This window comes from Mustela putorius, unplaced genomic scaffold (genome assembly GCF_011764305.1).
Source record: "Mustela putorius furo isolate JIRA1106 unplaced genomic scaffold, ASM1176430v1.1 tig00000640_pilon_pilon_pilon, whole genome shotgun sequence".
Classification (NCBI taxonomy): domain Eukaryota; kingdom Metazoa; phylum Chordata; class Mammalia; order Carnivora; family Mustelidae; genus Mustela; species Mustela putorius.
This window is the reverse complement of record NW_025421432.1, coordinates 2,281,600-2,300,740: the sequence shown is the minus strand read 5'-3', so window position 1 is coordinate 2,300,740 and position 19,141 is coordinate 2,281,600. Positions and strand designations below refer to the sequence as shown.

At 38.3% G+C, this 19,141-nt stretch overlaps 1 protein-coding gene across 2 annotated transcripts in view; it reads right to left on the bottom strand.

Annotated features, from left to right (window-relative positions):
- TMTC2 (transmembrane O-mannosyltransferase targeting cadherins 2) overlaps nt 1-19,141 on the bottom strand; it is a 438,609-nt gene that overhangs the window by 78,500 nt on the left and 340,968 nt on the right. The gene's annotated exons all lie outside the window — the stretch shown is intronic.

Genomic DNA, 19,141 nt, shown 5'->3' with positions numbered 1-19,141 from the left:
TAAGAACACTGATTTGTAAATACAGTTGACCCTGGAACAACACAGATTTGAACTGTATGGACCCATTTATATGTAGGGGTCCCCCCCATAAATAGAGTACAGTACTATAAATGTATTTTCCCTTTCTTAATGATTTTCTCAACATTTTTTTCTGTAGCTTACTTTATTCTAAGAATACAGCATGTTAACACATCGATAAGATATGTGTTAACAGTCTATGTTATCAGGAAGGTTTCTAGTCAACAGGAGGCTATTAGTAGTTATATTTGGGGGGTGTCAAAATTATACACAGATTTTTAACTGTGGGGATCGTGCTCCTAGCCCTCATGCTGCTCAAGGGCCAACTGTGGTTTCATTTATAAACAGAAAAACACATTACTTATGAAACTTGTGTGTACATTAGCTATAAATATATTGATGCGAGATTCCGCTGAAAGTAATGCTGTTTAAAGACAGTGAAACAAGAATTAAACACTCTATGGCACAATGCAAAGTAATATCGCATCATATAAATCTTAGTAAAGGATACCAGACTAAACCTATTCTTCAGTTAATTACTCTGATTACAGGTTCTAAAAATTAAAACATAATATTAATTGCTACCTACCTTCAAAGAATAATGTCTACCTAAGTAAAAAAGCATTAATAAGTATGTTAATTAATTATGTGATATTTAAACAAAAGATAATGTAGGAGTTTATTGACAGTTACTTTTCCTTTCCAGACAGCTATTAACTCTGAAATGTGTTCTGTATTAATAGTAGGAAAATGCAACAATTAACTGAATAGAGAATAATGAATAATACTCATTACTCCAGAGTATACAGGGTAAAGAAGACACACTAGCTCTGGTAAAAAAGAAAGAGAAAACAGGGACACGGTATCTGTACTGTCCACATAGAAACAGAGGACCATGACAAGAAGCTTCTGTGTTGAAGATAATGGGGCTCAATGGCCTAAAAGGTCAGTTTATGTGCAATGTCCCAAGGGCAAAGCCTTTCAAGCCTCATGGATGCCAAACCCATCGTTAATGTACAACAACTTCAACAATGGATAATAACATTAACCAGTTGTATAAAATTGAATATACAATTTTATCATAATTTCCAAAACTTTCTTAAGCTTTGTCAGCTTTGTTGTCCAAAATGCAATTTATAGACAGTTTGCAAGGTCCCTAAACCACATGAAACACGTAATTTTTACAAAACAGTAACAGAAAAAATCCCCATATGATCATTTTTAACAGAATTCATTCATCATATTAACATTCAGAAAAACAATATCACAACATATTAGTTAGGTATTTGCATAATTCCCCCCATTCTGTTCTCGGCAGGCCATAGATCTCAATATTCCAGCATTAGTGTTCTGCTATGATAAAGACATAAAATATTATGCAGCATGGACCTTTTGGTGTCTTTTTTTTTTTTTTTCACTAAACTTGAAAATGTGAACCAAAGTTGAAAGTGAATTATTATCCTGGTATGTTATATAATGATTGTTTGTTTGAAATATAGCCCAGAATTGATGGAAAACGGAGCGATAAGCATTTCAAATACAGAGAACCAACATAAATAGGGAAACAAAGACACACTAGGTTTCTTCTTAATAATGATCCAAAGAGCCACTCATGATATATTATTGGGGGAATAATGAGAAACAAAATCTGCTCTTACTTCTTCTGGAAGACTTTGCCTGAAGTCACTCTTCTCCCAGCCCCATCTATTACAGTTCCCACCAGACATTGCCTCCCTTAATGTAACCTGCTGTTTCACATCCTTATTCATCCTCAACTCTCAGGCTTGAAGGCTTCTCTTGTCCCATCCCAATCACCAGTCCGTCTTGCCTGCCTATTGTGACTGGGCATCTTTTGTTTTTAAGCCCTAAAACATTTGCTTCCTGGTGAATCTTTCTTTGACCGCTTCCCAACAGTATTAGGATTGCTTATGATTAGTTCACTGCAATATAATTTACCATCTAAACCAGAGCTCTTAAAAGAATAAAAGGGAATGGTATTATTCATGAGACAGGAATAAAGGGGGTATAAAGCAGAATTGCCTCAGTATGGCCTTCCGACACCCACATTCCGAGAGAGGATGTGGGTGTCAATCCTTTTTTTTTTTTTTTTTTTTTAAGATTTTAGTAGGCAGAGAGGCTGGCGGAGAGGGGCTGGGGGGAAGCAGGCTCCCTGTTGAGCAGAGAGCCCGATGCGGGGCTCAATCCCAGGACCCTGAGATCATGATCCAAGCCAAAGGCAGAGGCTTTAACCCACTGAGCCACCCAGGTGCCACACTCCTCTCATCTTTATCACTACTGGATAGTGAATCATTTTATACAGTGTCTTTGAATGACTGTTGGCTGAATGTGATCAATAGTAACAAGAGAGACTCAGGGGCTCTTTACTGAAGAACGTACACATCTATGGAAAGCCCACCAAGTCGGAGCCACATGCTGAGGCTCAGTGGGTTGGAGCAGCTACTTGGCCTTTGATGGTGAAGGGAATTACAAGGAGGAGCCAGGGAAGTATGGGGAGTGGAAGGGAAAGCGGGCACTTCAAGGAGCCCATCTACAGTGGCGGATTCTGGAAGGTGTGAAAGGTTACATTTTTCAGTGGCTCATAGCCTTACTGCACGACAGAATCATCTGGAAAGTCCGACAGAACAGAGCTAGGCCCCAACCCCAGAGTTTCAAATTCAGTGGGTTTGGGGTAGAGCCCATGATTTTTTTTTTTTTTTTCTTCAAGATAAGTGTACTCTTCAACCCTATCACCCGCGCTGCCCCCCCGCCCCCCACCAACCATCCCTTTCTGGTAACCATCACTTTGTTCTCTGTAGTTAAGAGTCTATTTCTTGGTTTGTCTTTTTCCTTCGCTTGTTTGTTTTGTTTCTTAAATTCTACATGTGAATGAAATCATATGACATTTTTCCTTCTCTGACTTATTTTGCTTAGAATTATTCTCTCTAGCTCTAACCTTCTTGTTGCAAATGGCAAGATTTGATTTTTATGGCAGAATAATATTATATATGTAAAATATATAAATATAAATAATACACACGTGTGTGTGTGTGTGTGTGTGTGTGTGTATAAAATATGTGACCTCTTCTTTATCTATTCATCTATCAATGGACACTGGGGCTGCTTCCACAGTTTGGCTATTATAAATAATGTTGCAATAAACACAGGAGCATATCTATCCTTTTGAATTAGTGTTCTCATATTCTTTGGGGAAATACCAACTAGTGTGATTACTGTATCATAGGGTAGTTCTATTTTTAACTTTCTGAGGAACCTCCATGCTGTTTACAACAGGACTGCATCAGTTTGCATTCCCACCAACAGGGCATGAGGGCTCCATTTTCTCCACATTCTCGCCAACACATGTTGTTTCTTGGGTTGCTGATTTTAGCTACTCTGACAGGTGTGAGGTGATAGCTCATTGTAGTTTTGATTTGCATTTCCCTGATGATAAGTGATGTTGATCATCTTTTCATGTGCCTGTTGGCCATCTGGATGTCTTCTCTGGAGAAATGTCTGTTTATGTCTTTCACCCATTTTTTAATTGGATTTTTTGGGTTTTAGCTCTTGAGCTGTATCAGCTCTTTCTATCATTTGGATACTAACCCTTCATCAGATATGTCATTTGCAAATATCTTCTCCCATTCAGTAGGTTGCCTTTTAGTATTCTAGATTGTTTCCTTTGCTGTGCAGAAACTTTTTATTTTGATGCAGTCCCAATAGTTTATTTTTGCTTTTATTTCCCTTGCCTCAGGAGACATACCTAGAAAAATGTTGCTATGGCCAACGTCAGAAATTACTTCATATGTTCTTTTCTAGAATTTTTATGGTTGCAGGTTTCACATTTAGATCTTTATCCATTTTGAGTTTACTTTTGTGTATGGTGAAAGATAGTGGTCCAGTTTCAGCCTTTTGCATGTTGCTGTCCAGTCTTCCCAACATTGTTTGTTGAAGAGACTGGTATTTTTTCCCCCCCAGTGTATATTCATTCCTCTGACAAATTCATTTGACAAATGAGGAATGAACATGATTTGCATTTTTAACAACTTCCTACTGATGCTGCTACTCCACTGTCCATAGTTTGAGAACCAGTGACTGATGGGAACAAAATAATTGTTTTGTACCATACTCTGGTACAATAGGACTGCATCAGTTTGCATTCCTGCAATGGGTGGGATTAGCCACCCTTTAGATTAAGCTCTTCTGGTTAATAAACAACATATGGCATGTCCTTCCCTACATTACAAAGAACAATGACCAGGTTACACATATGTGTGCAGATAGAAAGATACATCTGTATGAGTAAGATACATGCAATAAATACAAGTTTACTCTCACAAATTCTTAACATAAGGATATCTAAGAATTTTATCTTTCAAGACAAACCATAAGTGACTCTTAATCTCACAAAACAAACTGAGGGTTGCTGGGGGGAGGGGGTTTGGGAGAACGGGGTGGGATTATGGACATTGGGGAGGGTATGTGCTTTGGTGAGTGCTGTGAAGTGTGTAAACCTGGTAATTCAGAGACCTGTACCCCTGGGGATAAAAATATATGTTTATAAAGAATAAAAAATTAAGAATTTTATCTTTCATATGTAGAACAGTTGTGAGAAATCACTTCTCTCTCACATACAGTAAACAAACACATTCTTGGTGTTCAATAATTGAGCAGAATTTCAAATAAAGAAACACGGAAATCTTAAGTAAAATACATTTTGTTCTCATGTATATCTTGTGCTATCACACTTTATCACTATTTGTTTGATTTATAATTTGTCTTACCCAAGTTAATTATCATCATCTTATTTAATTGTCTTAATTCAAAAGGAGAACAAAGGCAAAAACAAGACTAGAAATTACAAAGAAAAAAAAAAAGTAATCTGAGTAGAGAAATACAGAAAAGGAATTTTAAAAAGAAAGCATTTCTAGAGGTCCTGATTCAAAGAGTGTTAAGTCTCCCCATAGGCTAAAAAAGGAAGAGAGAAAAACGAGTTGATAGTGCTAGACTCAAGTGCTTCTGTATTACAGTTATACCATTTCTTCTCTGGACATTTCTCTAACTGAACCATTTAAACTACTTGGTGGATTTTTACCAACATTTCAATATGACAAGCTGGTGAAGATCAATCCTTCATTAATTCCTGGCTTTAAAAAACTGCCAGAAAGGTAGAAATCCATAACAATGTAAGCTGGCCTTAAGCCTAGGCTCAAATACTGCTTTGTAAAAGTTTTGCACATAAACTCCCTGGATTAGTTGGGATTGGCGTTTCTTACTAAAATATATGAAAAATCCACTCTTGTGATCAATGCAAGTAAATTAAGGAGCTAAAACAAACTGTAATAGATGTCATGATGATACAATTCTCTCTGGGGAAAAAAAATCATTCATAGGTAGCTTTAAAAAATGTTCAAAGACAAATGAAAATCTTATTTATCAAATAACAGCTAGAACTTAACATCTGCATTAAAATAGTTCCCCTTGGCAGAAGACATCAGACCATCTAAGCAGATCCAGAATCAACGGACTCTTAACCACTACCACCTTGTCCTAAGCCATCATGTCACTCTGGACTGCAGCAATAACCTCCTAACGGGTCTCCATACTTCTGCCCTTGACCTACAGGGTATTCCCAAAATAGCAGTCAGAATGATCCTGTTAAAATGGGAGTCAGTGCCCATCATTCTACCCCTGACCTAGGGAAGGTGACTGTCCTTATACTGGACTATACAGCCCAATAGAGTCAGCAGGGTGTTCCTCCCGCAATCTCTCATCCTATTCTCTGACCTCATCTCCTTTGTCTCCCTCAACGCTCCCTCTTGGTCACTTATTCCATGTACACTGGCCTCATGTTGTCTAACACGCTGGAGGAATAAAGACTCCTGGTATGGAGTATTTATTTGCCACTCCCTGCCCTGGAGTGCCCTTCCCCCAGGTACCACAGTGGCTCACTCTCTTACTTCTTGGCACACTGTGGGGATTTAGCCACTACACATTCACTAACAGGACTGAATTACCTAGGTCCCATGTGGCTACCTCCTTCATCTGCAAGAACAAGACCAGCAAGCAGAGGTCACCGGCTGCTTGCCTATTCACACCCTCTCACCTTAGAGTGATTTTAGGCAGGGCTGCAATTAATGGCCACATGCTGGGTATTGCAAAATTTTCAAGGTTGCCTTTCATGGTGAGGTCTCTATGAACAGTGCCTCTGGAATATAAGCAACATGGCAGCCCTGGTTTAGATCTCGGAATGTCCCTTGGAATATGACAAATAATCCAGACATCAATCATGCCTTCAAAGATACCTTAATTCCAAAACAATCTAAACTATGCCATTTGGCTAGAATCTATTATATGCTATTGTACTGTGGAATAAATTCAATGGTCTGGGAAAAGGAAGAAACTACAGAATTATCGTATCCAACCCAAGAAATGTATACCGTGCTTAACACACATAAGATGTAGCGATACTTGTAGGAGAGGAGGGGGGAGGATGAATGCAACACTTATCCTTGAATCAGTTCCAACTTAACAGAGAAAAGAGATGATTATGGAGATAGTTTAAGCACAAATATATATATAAAACTTGAGATATAAACTTTGAGGAGATTAAAAACTTGATATAAACTTGAGGAGATGCAAGGTCTCACAGGCTAAGTGCATCATATCTGGATGGAGGTAAATGTTTGGTTTTGCACAACTTATAATTAAAATTGAGTATACATAGAGTAAAGGGGACAAGTAAGGGTACCACTTGAATTTTTACACAGTGGCTCCGGTCATATAATCATCAGCCAGATCATAAAAAAGAATAGCCAGAAGCACTTGTCTAAACTTTTCAAAGATTCAGATGGTTGGAGCAAGGAAAGAGCCTGGAAGATGGAAATACCTGGGCTGATTTTGGTAGTATCTACGGGTAACGAGACAGGTGGATCAGGTAGAACAGAGTAAGCCCTTTAAGGAGTGTTTCCATTAAGGAAGGTGAATAACACACCCCTGATGAGACAGGGTAGGGAATAATGCAATGCTCAGGATTTAGACCACCTGTCCAAAGGAGATGCTGCTCAACAGAGGTTGTTAATGTATGCTAATTAGACCCAGGAGAATTAAAATGTGGAGGGGAATCATCTCTTTTGCTTCTCTGAAGGGATGCTTGTTGAATGTCTCTCTGAGAATCCCTTGCATTTTTAGAATCCCTTGCATGTTCTTAATTCTTTTTTCTTTCTTTTTTTTTTTAAAGATTTTATTTATTTATTTTTAGATAGAGTGCACGAGAGAGAGCACGAGGGAGGGGAGGGACAATGAGAAAGAGAGAAGCAGGCTCCACACTGAGTAGGGAGTGGATATGGAGGCTTGATCCCTGTACCCTGGGATCATAACCTGAGCCGAAGACAGCCGCTTAACCAACTGTGCCACCCAAGCACACCTTCTTTTTTTTTTTTTAAAAGTAATCTCTATGCCCAACATGAGACATGAACTTATGACCTTGAGATCAAGAGTTATATGCTTTACCAACTGAGCCAGCGAGGCACCCCTGCTCTTACTCTTTAAAACCAGTCACTCTCAGGGCACCTGGGTGGCTCAGGCAGTTCAACAGCTAAACATCTGACTCTTGATTTCAGCTCAGGTCATGATTTCAGGCTCATGAGACTGAGCCTCGTTCAAGGCTCTGCATGAGACTGTCTCTCTCCTCCCTTTGCCCCTTCCTCCGGCTCTCACGCACGCATTTTCTCTCTCTCCAATAAATAAATCCTTAAAAAAATACATAAAACCAATCTCTCTCTTCCCTTCCCTTCTATTAGTTTTGTTGCTTTGTGTTTTTGTGCTCTTGGCAGCTTGACTTAATAACAGCTCTGGTTTATTGAGACAAACCCAATGTGATAAATGTGCAGTAGTTACTGGCCAAGAAAACAGGTGGGCCAGACGAACAGGGAAAGGATGCCCAGGAGAGCAATCCAGACTGCTCACTTTGAGGCTGGGAGGGCCCAGATCTGTCCCTATGTGGACATGAGACCAAAAATTTGCCCTGAAATGGACAGGTGGCAAGGAAGGTGTCTACGGCAAAGGAGATTAGAGGAACAGCAGGCCAGGGCTCTGTGCTCAAGCAGAAAGGAGGTCAGGAGGGCTAGGGGTGCTTTACTGCGTTTATTTCTCCCCTGACTCTTTCCAAAAGGGTTATGAGATGCCAGAAAAACCACCGAGGGGTCAGAAGACTGTCAGACGGAGAGCGGGAAGTCGAGGGAGGCAAGGAGGACGAGAGGCGGGGCTGGGGAGGAAGTAAAGAGAAGACATTAGGGAAAGAAGCCGTGGGGGAGGGGCACGAGGGAGAAGCAGCATACCCCTCTAGAGGCGTAAGGAATACATAGATTTAATGGCGATCAAGTGCACCATAGAAAGGAAGACAAGTTCATGCTAGGCTTCAAACAATCTAAAGAGTTTCACCATCTAAACGAAGGGCAAGACATAATCCAATGAGGTGGGGACCTACTCAAAGATACAGAGATGGGTAGCGTCATTTCTTAGACAAGGGCAATGCAAGGAAAAAGACACGACAGACGTGAGGGGTCCAACACAGGGAAAGTCAGGAAGGAAGGGAGTATGCCTCTGAGACGAACTTGGGGTGGTAATGAGAATGTGGGGAGGTGACCCCAAGGGCCAGATGCTCACATCCTCTTCCTCGGAGGACCTCCGCGTCTTCTCCTTGCCCTCCCACACCATCTCAGCGGGCTCTTCTGACGTATTCATTTATAGACATGTCACTAAGGCACAGAAGAGTTAATGACAGGGTAGCAAACTCCAGAACAATTGTTTTCAATTAAGAGGAAGGCAGAACATAAACAAGAATCTCAAAGTGCGCTCAATTGCTAAATCAAATATCTAAGACGGGAAAAACCGTCTCTCTCTCTTTTTTCCCCTCTCTGCCTTCCTTGCTTCCCCACTGCCCCCCGCCCCGCTCTGTTCCCAATTACTGGTTCCTTATAATATCCATCCTTCTTGCAAACAGTTACTCCTTTTCTGTCCGGATGTTGATGGAGACAGATTCCTCTTTTTCTTAGAATCTAGATTTTTGCCTCCTCTTCCCCTAATTTCTGCCTCTTTTTCATATACCTTATTCAAAAATTTCTCTATACGATTTGTTCATTCTCCAAGATATTATTATGGGTTCTATTATATTTAAAAATAGGTGGCCATTGTTACAAGTTATTGAGGATATATGACACGCTAGTTCTTTTATAAAATTGTAAATGAATCCTCACAACCTGAGGCATTTGTAATCATCTCCAGATTAAGAATTTGAGGAACAGAGAGGCTAGCAAAAGGTACAGCATGCTCAAGGAGTAATCAACAGAGAGGCGAGGAGAGCCTCATTCCAAAATCCCCTGTACCCTCTACTCCCTAATCTAATGCTTAACTTAGTTCTTATCATCCTGCTTTTGTGGCTTCTGGTGTCCTGAACAAAGATAGATTCAGAAGAATGCATATACGTAAATTGTTGCTACAGTCTGAATGTTTGTGCCTCCTCTCCCTCCCCCAATCCTAGTTCAAGTTTTGAAATCAGGAGTCCTGAATGGGATTAGTGTCCTGACAAAAGGACCCCAGAGAGCTACCTTGTCCCTGCCAACCATGTGAGGGCACAGTGAGACCATTAACGGGGAAGTAGGCCTCACCAGACACTGAATCTGCCCACAGTATGATCTGGGACTTGGAGCCTCCGGAACCGTAAAAAATAAACTTCTCTTGTTCCTAAACCACTCATATAAGCTATGTTGTTACAGCAGCCCAAATGAACTAAGACTGGACTGAACTGCATCACGTAGTTACAGTTTAAAACAAAGTGGATTCTAGTCCCATGCAAAAACTGGGAGCAGAGATGAGTAAAAACTAAAGGTCAGCAAATTCTTCTCTAGTCACTCTTTCATAGTAAAAATACTGATGGGCCATCTTCGTGTGGGGCACTGCAGCCCGCGTGGGACTCTCCAAAGCAAGGCCACTGTGTTTATTTTCATGATTCTTTGATTTTGAGCCACAGTCTGTTCACTTTGCAAACAGGGATAGCCTGCCTGTGTTATCAGAAAGAATAAATGAGAAAATGACAGCACACTACGTGGGGTGAGGTCTGGCGCCCTGTCTCCTCATTCTTCTTTTCACTCCTCCTTACATGGGCTCTTTCTCTCCCTCTCCCTCTCCCTCTCCCCCCTTCATGTTCTCTTGAAGACCTCAGGCTGCCCTTCCTTCCTGAGGCCTCTAAGTACATGATTATGAGAGCTCCATGACTTTCTCCACCACCAGTCTGCCAAAACCTCAGCCGTCGGGGGCTCTGCCACCATTGGGGACCCACCAGGCTTACATTTGATAAGAGCATCCTTTAAAAACACAAGGCAGGGGCGCCTGGGTGGCTCAGTGGGTTAAAGCCTCTGCCTTCGGGTCCTGGGATCGAGCCCCACGTCGGGCTCTCTCTCTGCTCAGCAGGGAGCCTGCTTCCTCCTCTCTCTCTGCCTGTCTCCCTGCCTTTTTGTGATCTCTGTCTGTCAAATAAATAAATAAAATCTTAAAAAAAAAATAATAATAAATAAAATCTTAAAAAAAAAAAAACCACACACACACAAGGCAAACCAGAAACATATCACAGGCTGAAGAGTCAAAAGAGGGTTCATATCCTTCCTTTGCCAACTTGCTGGGCCTTCAATATTGTCACATACACTCTTGATACCTTAAACCCCATATCTGTAAAACCAGGACAGTATTATTTCTGCACAGTGTTGGATTACCGCAACAACAAAAGATACATAAAAACACCCAGCACTGGTGCAGAGACATAATTGTTGAGCACTGAGTTTCAAAATAATAGCGCTAGCATTAATGAGGACAGATGTGCCCAGCATGACATCAAACGCTTTTCTTCATGTAAATTCTCAAAACGCTGGCGTCAGGTCATACCATATTACTCAAATTGATTTAATCAACCTAATATTGTGAAACATCTTATAATCTTTGTATATTTTATCTTTATTTTTTTTTAAGATTTTATTTATTTATATGATGAATCAAGATCACAAGAAGGCAGGGAGGCAGGCCAGGGAGTGGGGGGGAAGTGGGGGAAACATGCTCCCCACTGAGCAGAAAGCCTGATGTGGGCCTTGATCCCAGGACCCTGGGATCATGACTTGAGCCGAAGGCAGAGGCTTAACCTACTGAGCCATCCAGGCGCCCCACGTCAAATATTTTAGAATGACAGAATCAATAGTATTTTTTTGTTAGATTTATGATAAAATATGGTGGGTACTATGGTCCGAATGTTAGTGTCCTCCCCAAATCCATATGCTCAACTCCTAACACCTAAATTGATGGTAATAAATAAAAGGTGGGGGAGTGGTTCTCAACTTTCAGTGTATCTGATACATATTTTATGTATCAATAAACCTACCAACAGAGCATGTAAGCATCTCTTTATCTCCTGTATTGATTAAGAGACAGTGCAGTGTAACATTCAGGAATACCTTGGTTCAAATGTTGCCCCTACTATTTTTTTTTTCTTTTTGTTTTTTAAAGATTTTTTATTTATTTATTTGGCAGAGAGAGAGATCACAAGTAGGCAGAGAGGCAGGCAGAGAGAGAGAGGGGGGATAGCAGGCTCCCCGCTGAGCAGAGAGCCCAATGCAGTGCTGCCCCTACTATTGACTGGCTCTGAGATCTTGAGGACTTTACCTTACAGCTTGATGACTTCACTTTCCTCATCTGCAAAATGAAGGCAGTCTGGTAACCTCCCCACTTGGCTTTTGTGGGGATTAGATGAAAATTCCATGAGAATTTCTCAGGACAAAAATGTCCTAAGTAAATGCTTTGTTACTGTTACATTTGATGAATTCATCATGAAAATGTGGTATTTAACAGAGAATTCAGGCAAGATGCCTTTTGCTTTTTATTCCTTTCTCATTTAATTTTTATACCTTAAATTTTACATGTTGAGTTCAGTTAAATAATTTTTGGATAATTACTTGTTTACTATAATTTTCTATAAACTATCTGAATGATAGTTTAAGTCACTAATTTTTTAAGATTTTATTTATTTTTATTTGACAGAGAGAGAGAGAGATCACAAGGAGGCAGAGAGGCAGGTGTAGCAGGCTCCCCACTGAGCAGAGAGCCTGATGAGGGGCTCAATCCCAGGACCCTAAGACCATGACCTCAGCCAAAGGCAGAGGCTTTAACCCACTGAGCCACCTAGGTGCCCCTAAGTCACTTATTTTTTACATTTTATCAAGTATATATTCCTTCATAATGTACATGTTAAAGAAAATATAAAATAGAAAATAAGCCTTTCCCCCCCACCCCCACACACAGAAAAAGGCTGCCAGAGTCCAAAAACCGAGAACAACTATTAACATAGCTTGTTTGGTTTTCTTTTCTTTCTTTCTTCTTCTTTCTTCTCTTTCTCCTCCTTCTCCTTCTCTTCTTCTTCTTCTCCTTCTTCTTTCTTGAGAGAGTCTGTGTGTGGAGTTGGAAGGGGCAGAGGGAGAGAGAATCCCAAGCCGACTCCACAACCAGCACAGAGCCTGACACTGGGCTTGATCTCATGACCCTGAGATCATGACCTGAATCAAAATCAAGAGTTGGATGCTTAACTGAATCACCCAGATGCCCCTTGTGTTGCTTTCTTCACGCTATAGTTATTTTGTAAAATTTAATCATTCTTCATGTACAGTAACACAGGCAGCTGACTGTTATTGTATGTTCTTTATAAATGTAACTTAGGATTTTAAATATTTCATCAAATAGAAATAACACTAATGTATTTAATCATTTTTCTTTTTCAAGTATTTAGGTGCTTTTCCATTTTTGCCTCTAACAAATAGCAATATTGTGCTCCAATTACAGGCTTTTGTTGATAATCTTAAACATAGAAGAAAAATATTTATTTAACATATGTTTTAATGAGAATTATTGAGAATAAATGCTAGAGTAACTTAAGGGAATATGTTGTTATTTGAATGTGAATCTCTTTATTTCTAATGAAATTCTGTATTTACTTATCTTTTAAAATCTGTTATATTTCCTCTTTGGGGAATTACTCATTCATGTCCCTTGGTCTTTATGTTCTGTTTTCCTTGCAGGTTTACAGCTTCTCATGTCTTACGTAGACGGATGTTTTATCTTGTGATTTTATGGAAATTATTTGCTATCATTTAACTCTTTGTCCTTTAACTGTATTTCTTTTGGAAATACATCAATTCTTTAATTTTTCCTCTATTCTTTGCTTATAAGCTTAAAGACTCCCTTTCCTGGTCTTCCCTTTCTATTCACAATGAAGTTTTAATTTTAAAAAGTGTTCAAACATATTGCACATAAAATACACACAGGTGTGAAGATTAAAAAGATTAAATAATATTAACCTATTAGACACATTGTAATAGCAAATTTAAAAATAAAAAATCACAGGTAAGAAATGAAATAGTTTAGAATGATATTTAGAAATATCATGTTCTAATTATATATCTGTGAGCTGTCTGCGCTGTCCTTGGAGCAATAAAGGGACACAAATACTGATATTTTAATAAAATATTTTGGTCTTAAGCATTAAACATAATTGCATCTCAATGAAATTTTGGAAAAGCTAACTAAAATCTATTTTCAAAAATGTATTTTAAATCAAGGCAATACCATTACTTAGTTCATTATTTAATTTTTTAAAATTACTCTTGGAGTTTATGAAGTGATTAAAATATAGAATGCTACAACACAATCAACCCCAGTTCATTGCCATCCTCTGAACAGCTTTAATTACAATAAGAAAAAATAACTACAGACCTCTTACCAATTCGACCTATCACATATTTTGAATTCCCCCTTTCAGTGTTCACTGAAAAAATATCAAATATGACATTTTAACAATTTCCTCCCGGACCTACTTTATTTTTTTTTTTAAGCATTATTTTGTTTTTTATTTGAGAGAGACAGAAAGTGAGACAATGAGTGGGAGGGGCAGAGGGAGAGGAAGAAAGAATCTCAGGCTGACTCTGTGCTGAGTGTGGAGCCTGATGGAGGGCTTGATCTCACAGTCTTGGGATCAGGACCTGAGGCGAAACCAAGAGTCGGTGGTTTAACCGACTGTGTCACCCAGGCACCCCAGGGCCTACATTTTAAAATGAAGTTTAAGAGCATCCTGAAGACAAAGAGACTGTAATATCTATAATTGAAAGTCCTGTGCTTAGAAGTTGAAAGAGCTGGACTTTTCAAGTTCTTTTCCCACTATGAACGTTGAAAATTTCTGACCTAGAGAATCACATGGAAATTAACTTCCATTATTTCAGTCAAATGGAGTTGAGATCTATTCCTACCTCACAGGAATTACATAATGATTGAAAAAGATCGGGATAAATGTAGTAACACATTTTCAGGTTTCTAAAATTGAGAAGTAGAGCCAAATAATAATCTAGATAATCATAATTTTAAAAATTCTACACTTCTTTGTAGGTTCAAGAAAAAGGAGGACAAAATGACTGTTCCTTTACATTAGAAATGATTTCATGGTTGCCCAGATCAGTCCTCTTCTATTACCAATGCTTCAATTCCTTCTATCATCCTTATAAACCCACAGTTGAAAAATCTTCAATGGGCATTCATTTCATAAGCTGATGGCTCTCATAAATTCTAATGTTCCTCCCATGGAGCCGGAACTATCTTCTCAGAGTTTCCAGCTATGGTCCTAATTCTGCCCTTGAACTATCTTCCAGACATATGCTGTGTCTTCTGCATCAAGCACTCTCCCTGCTTTATTGCTCTTCAATGTATCCCCTCGTATCTACAATTCTTTCTGGTGATCTCCTATTTATTCAAATATAGTTTATGTGTAAGTTCATCAGGCATAGTTCTCCTGCTCCCCAACCCCCCAAATCTAGGCCCCTTTACATTCCTTCATAAAACAACTGTAATTATAATTAAATGATCATTTTTACAATGTGGGCCTCCCTTACCAGTTTGGCATCTCTATTGGAGCCTGTCTTGTTCCCTGTTGTCTCTCTACATCTAGCTTGATAAATACTGAGTTGGATGAAGAGGTTCAGGACTCATCACTATATAGCTGAACCCCTGGAATGAACAACTTCACCCAAGATTATAACTGTAATAAAGAAAATAAGGCTAAGGGCTTAACTCTTAAAAACATACAGTTAGAGGTTGATAGAAAAAGAAACCATCCAAGGTCTACACAAAAGTGTACTTCTCAAGAACATTTATCACAGTCTGCTTCCTTTTCCCTTTTTTGTTTTTGTCCTTAATAACTAATGAATTCCCATCCACCCAGATTTATACACAGTAGTTGTCTTATAACAAATGCACATTAACTTAAGCTGTTTTAATCTACATAAAATTTACTACTATACACATAAAGAAAAAATTGTAATAGAATTATTCTGTTTGATAAAATGGTTTTCCTACTAATTCTTCAAAAAGAAAAATAAAAGAGAGTGACTTCTTGTCTTCACTTTTATTCTTTTGGCAGAAGCTTTCCACTGGAGCCACTGGGAAAACCAGGGAGAATCCCTTGAAGTACAGGCCCCATGACACTTCAAGGCACCAAATTCTCATCTTTGAAATTTATAAACCAAATTCCATAAAAATTTCATATGATTTGTTCCATATGGGCATGGGATGCACTGTAAACTGGATGACACATGAATGTAACATTATACTATTACTGATACCATGGTGTGAAACCTGTTTTCTACATATTCTTTAACATTTTTGATGCAAGATCACTGAGAAATTGAGTATATATTAACAACAACATGAAATCTTAGTATAGAAAAACATTTTGAAAGCTCACATCAACTCTTTCACATTTTACAGATAAGGAATCTTAATCCCAGAGATTACAGGTACCAGAAAGCCCTACATTTAACAAACTTATTGAACCAGTTTTATAAACCTATCCAGCTTTCTTTGTTGCATGCCATCCTGAAGAAAAAAAGACAATCTTGTACTCAACCCTTCCTCAAAAACACAAAACTGGTAGATTAAAAATACAAGTAACGGAGAGTAATTTTTAAAAAATACTTTAATTATTTATTTGTCAGAGAGAGAGCGAGAGAGCATAAGCACAGTATGAAGGACAGAGGGAGAAGCAGGGAGCCAGATGTGGGACTCGATCCCAAGACTGAGCTGAAGGCAGATGCTTAACTGACGACTGAGCCACGCAGGCATCCCAACTATGAGTACTTTTAAATACTGCCTTCTAATGATCATTGCAGTCAATATAAATTATATAATTAATTCTCTTTGTCTAGTCCCAAATGGATGGCATTTTCAAAGTCATGTGTATAATTAACAAGCAAATCAAAAGCACATCAACATACAGGAGAGAGAATTTCCAATAGAACAAAATTCTCCCATGCTGACATTTTCATGGGCATTTGCAAAAGTATTGGGAAAAAAAAAAGATAACAAAACAACGTGTATATCTTATTTAAATAAATAAAATTTTTAAGCTGAGGAAGTATTATTATTCATTCAATTGTGGGTATAAATATCCTAAAAATATCCATAACCAGTAAGTTGATCGAGAACTGATAGGAATCATACTATGTATCTCCTTGGACAAGAAATAATAAAAATGCTAATGGAACAACCTTTTGGTCTATTTTGGAAATCACATTCAAGTCTAAAATGGAGACCATCTCTAACTGAGCTCAACCAACATTTATTGCACATTACCGTGTATAGGACAATATGCTAGATATTGATGTGCAAAAATGGAAATCATGGTCTCTCCATTCTCAATTGTCTTAGATATTTTTTTTTCTTAGATATTTCTAAAGAAGGTAAGTATATTCTTTCAACAAAATATTTACATTTCCACAACTGTTCCCAAGTCTAATCTATCTTCTCTTGACTAAAACACAGCAAGAGTTCCCCTAGACCTTTCCCTAATCCTGTCTTCTCCACACAGTCCCCTCCTTTGCCCTAGGAAGAAAATGCAAACTCCTTAGATTGATTGATAAAACCCCACAGGCTCTGCTCTGCTTTCTCTCCAGTCTCATCTCCTCCCACTTTCCAATTTGGTTCAATATGATCCAGTCATATTGGCTTTCCTTCTCTGCTGTGAACACCAGCTTGTTCTTGCCTTTGGCCTTTGAACTTTGTTTCTTCTATCTGAAATGCTCTTACCTGGCTCTTCAAATAGCCAGTTCACATGTAGAGATTTCAAACATCACCTTTTCACAGATGTTCTCCTTGACTCCTTGCTGCCAAGAAGCACCCTACTTCTCCCACATCACCTTCTTAAAATGACATCACACTATTTATTTCATACATAGCACTACTCACTTTCTGGAAATAGAATGGTACCTCACACCATCAGACACGTTGTATATACATTAAAGTGGATAAAAGTCCTTCCCTAAACTTTTTAAGCTGAATTATAATTATATGCATTTGACATTCTAAAACTGCATAGAAGGACCTACTAATTGAAAATACCTACTTATCTACCTGCATATCTGCTTGGGTATCTCCCCATGTTGTGAGAGAAATGGAACATACTTTAGAGAAGAAAAGTCAATGGCAGTTATCAAGAGACTCAAAGGTTAGTTACTTTTAACTAACTTGGGCAAGCCAATTTCATTTCTCTAGGCTTTGGTCTTTAGGCTTTATTTGTACAAGAGAGGAATTATATCAGAGCATTTTAAGGAATCTTCCGGTTCTAAAATTTAGTTATTTGAAGTAGATTTCTCCCAAATTAAATGTACATTTTTTAGAACATAAGCACAGTCAGACAGGAATATCAAGCACTCAGTTATGGGCTTCCTGTCCATTTGTAGGTTATTTTGTCTTAACTACCACTTCTTGATGCTTTATCCTGAGTCTTTTTCATTTCCTATTCCAGAATGGGAAAAAGTATTGAAACTATTTCATAAAATTATAGGACATTATGTACTCATTCCTCCCATTAAAAATACACATATTTTTAATAGTGTATATCGCTAGAAACTTTAAAATAATCCAGGAGTGCTGAGTCCGTTTTTACACATACAGTTACAGAATGCGCATTATCACTATTTTCAAGTAACCTTTACAATAAAGGATTTGTTACACTTTCTGTCAAAACTAAATCCAAAAATTTCTCACTAATACCAAAACTGGAAAAAAAAAATCAGGAGGATGATGTCATAGAAAAAAAATAATAAAACAGAAGTGGGTAAAAACAGATAATTCATAATAATGAGGAGGCAAACTCTTAAAACGAACACAATAGTTTTTTTTCTCTTTGCAATTCCAATGAACCAGTAAGGAAATATAAAGGAATCAACTATGAAAAACCTAAAGCATATAATAAAATTATGGAAACAAGATTAGGAGATTATTAACTGGAACTAGTTTGAGGTAAAGGAAGCATAGAAGGCAAGATCGGGGAAAAAAATTCTACTTCAAAAGATGCAATAAGAAGCACTCAGGGAAAATAATCATGGACCTACTTTAATGCACAGTAGGGGTGCCCAAAATAGTATGCATGAGAAAATCTAATTTAAAATAGTTCATATGAGAAATCCTGTAAAAATAAAATAAATTCTGCAGCAAACTTAAATTAGTTGACTGCCAACCCAACATGCAATAACACTGCATCGTGAAACAAAATCTGGACTAGTTATGCAACAGCCCATGTGAAATTACAGGCTGCGTTATGCTGGAAAGATAAAGCATCATGACCCGAGATTTATAAACATATCCAAAATGTAAATAAACAAATGGACTTGTGGTTGGTAAAGTGCATCTTCCATTTTACTTTTTCCATTTTCCACACTGACAGCCTCTCACTGAATTTTGTTTTACCAACTGTAAAATGTTAGAAAGAATAACTTTAAGAAGGGTATTAGCTTTATTCCTTTAAGATTTAACCACCGTCTATCTTTCAGTTCACTACTCGATAATAACACATCAAAGCCAAGAGCGGTCAAAAAATCATCCCCCCCACCCCGAGAATCAGGAAAATTAAATGCTTTTTGATTCCTTGAAAGTCATGCCAACTACAAATCTGGTAGAAATAAGTACTCTTACCCAACACCAAACCAGCTATATACTTCACCTCACTTACCACATGACTCACTACTAATGACAGAGTGGAGTGTGACAG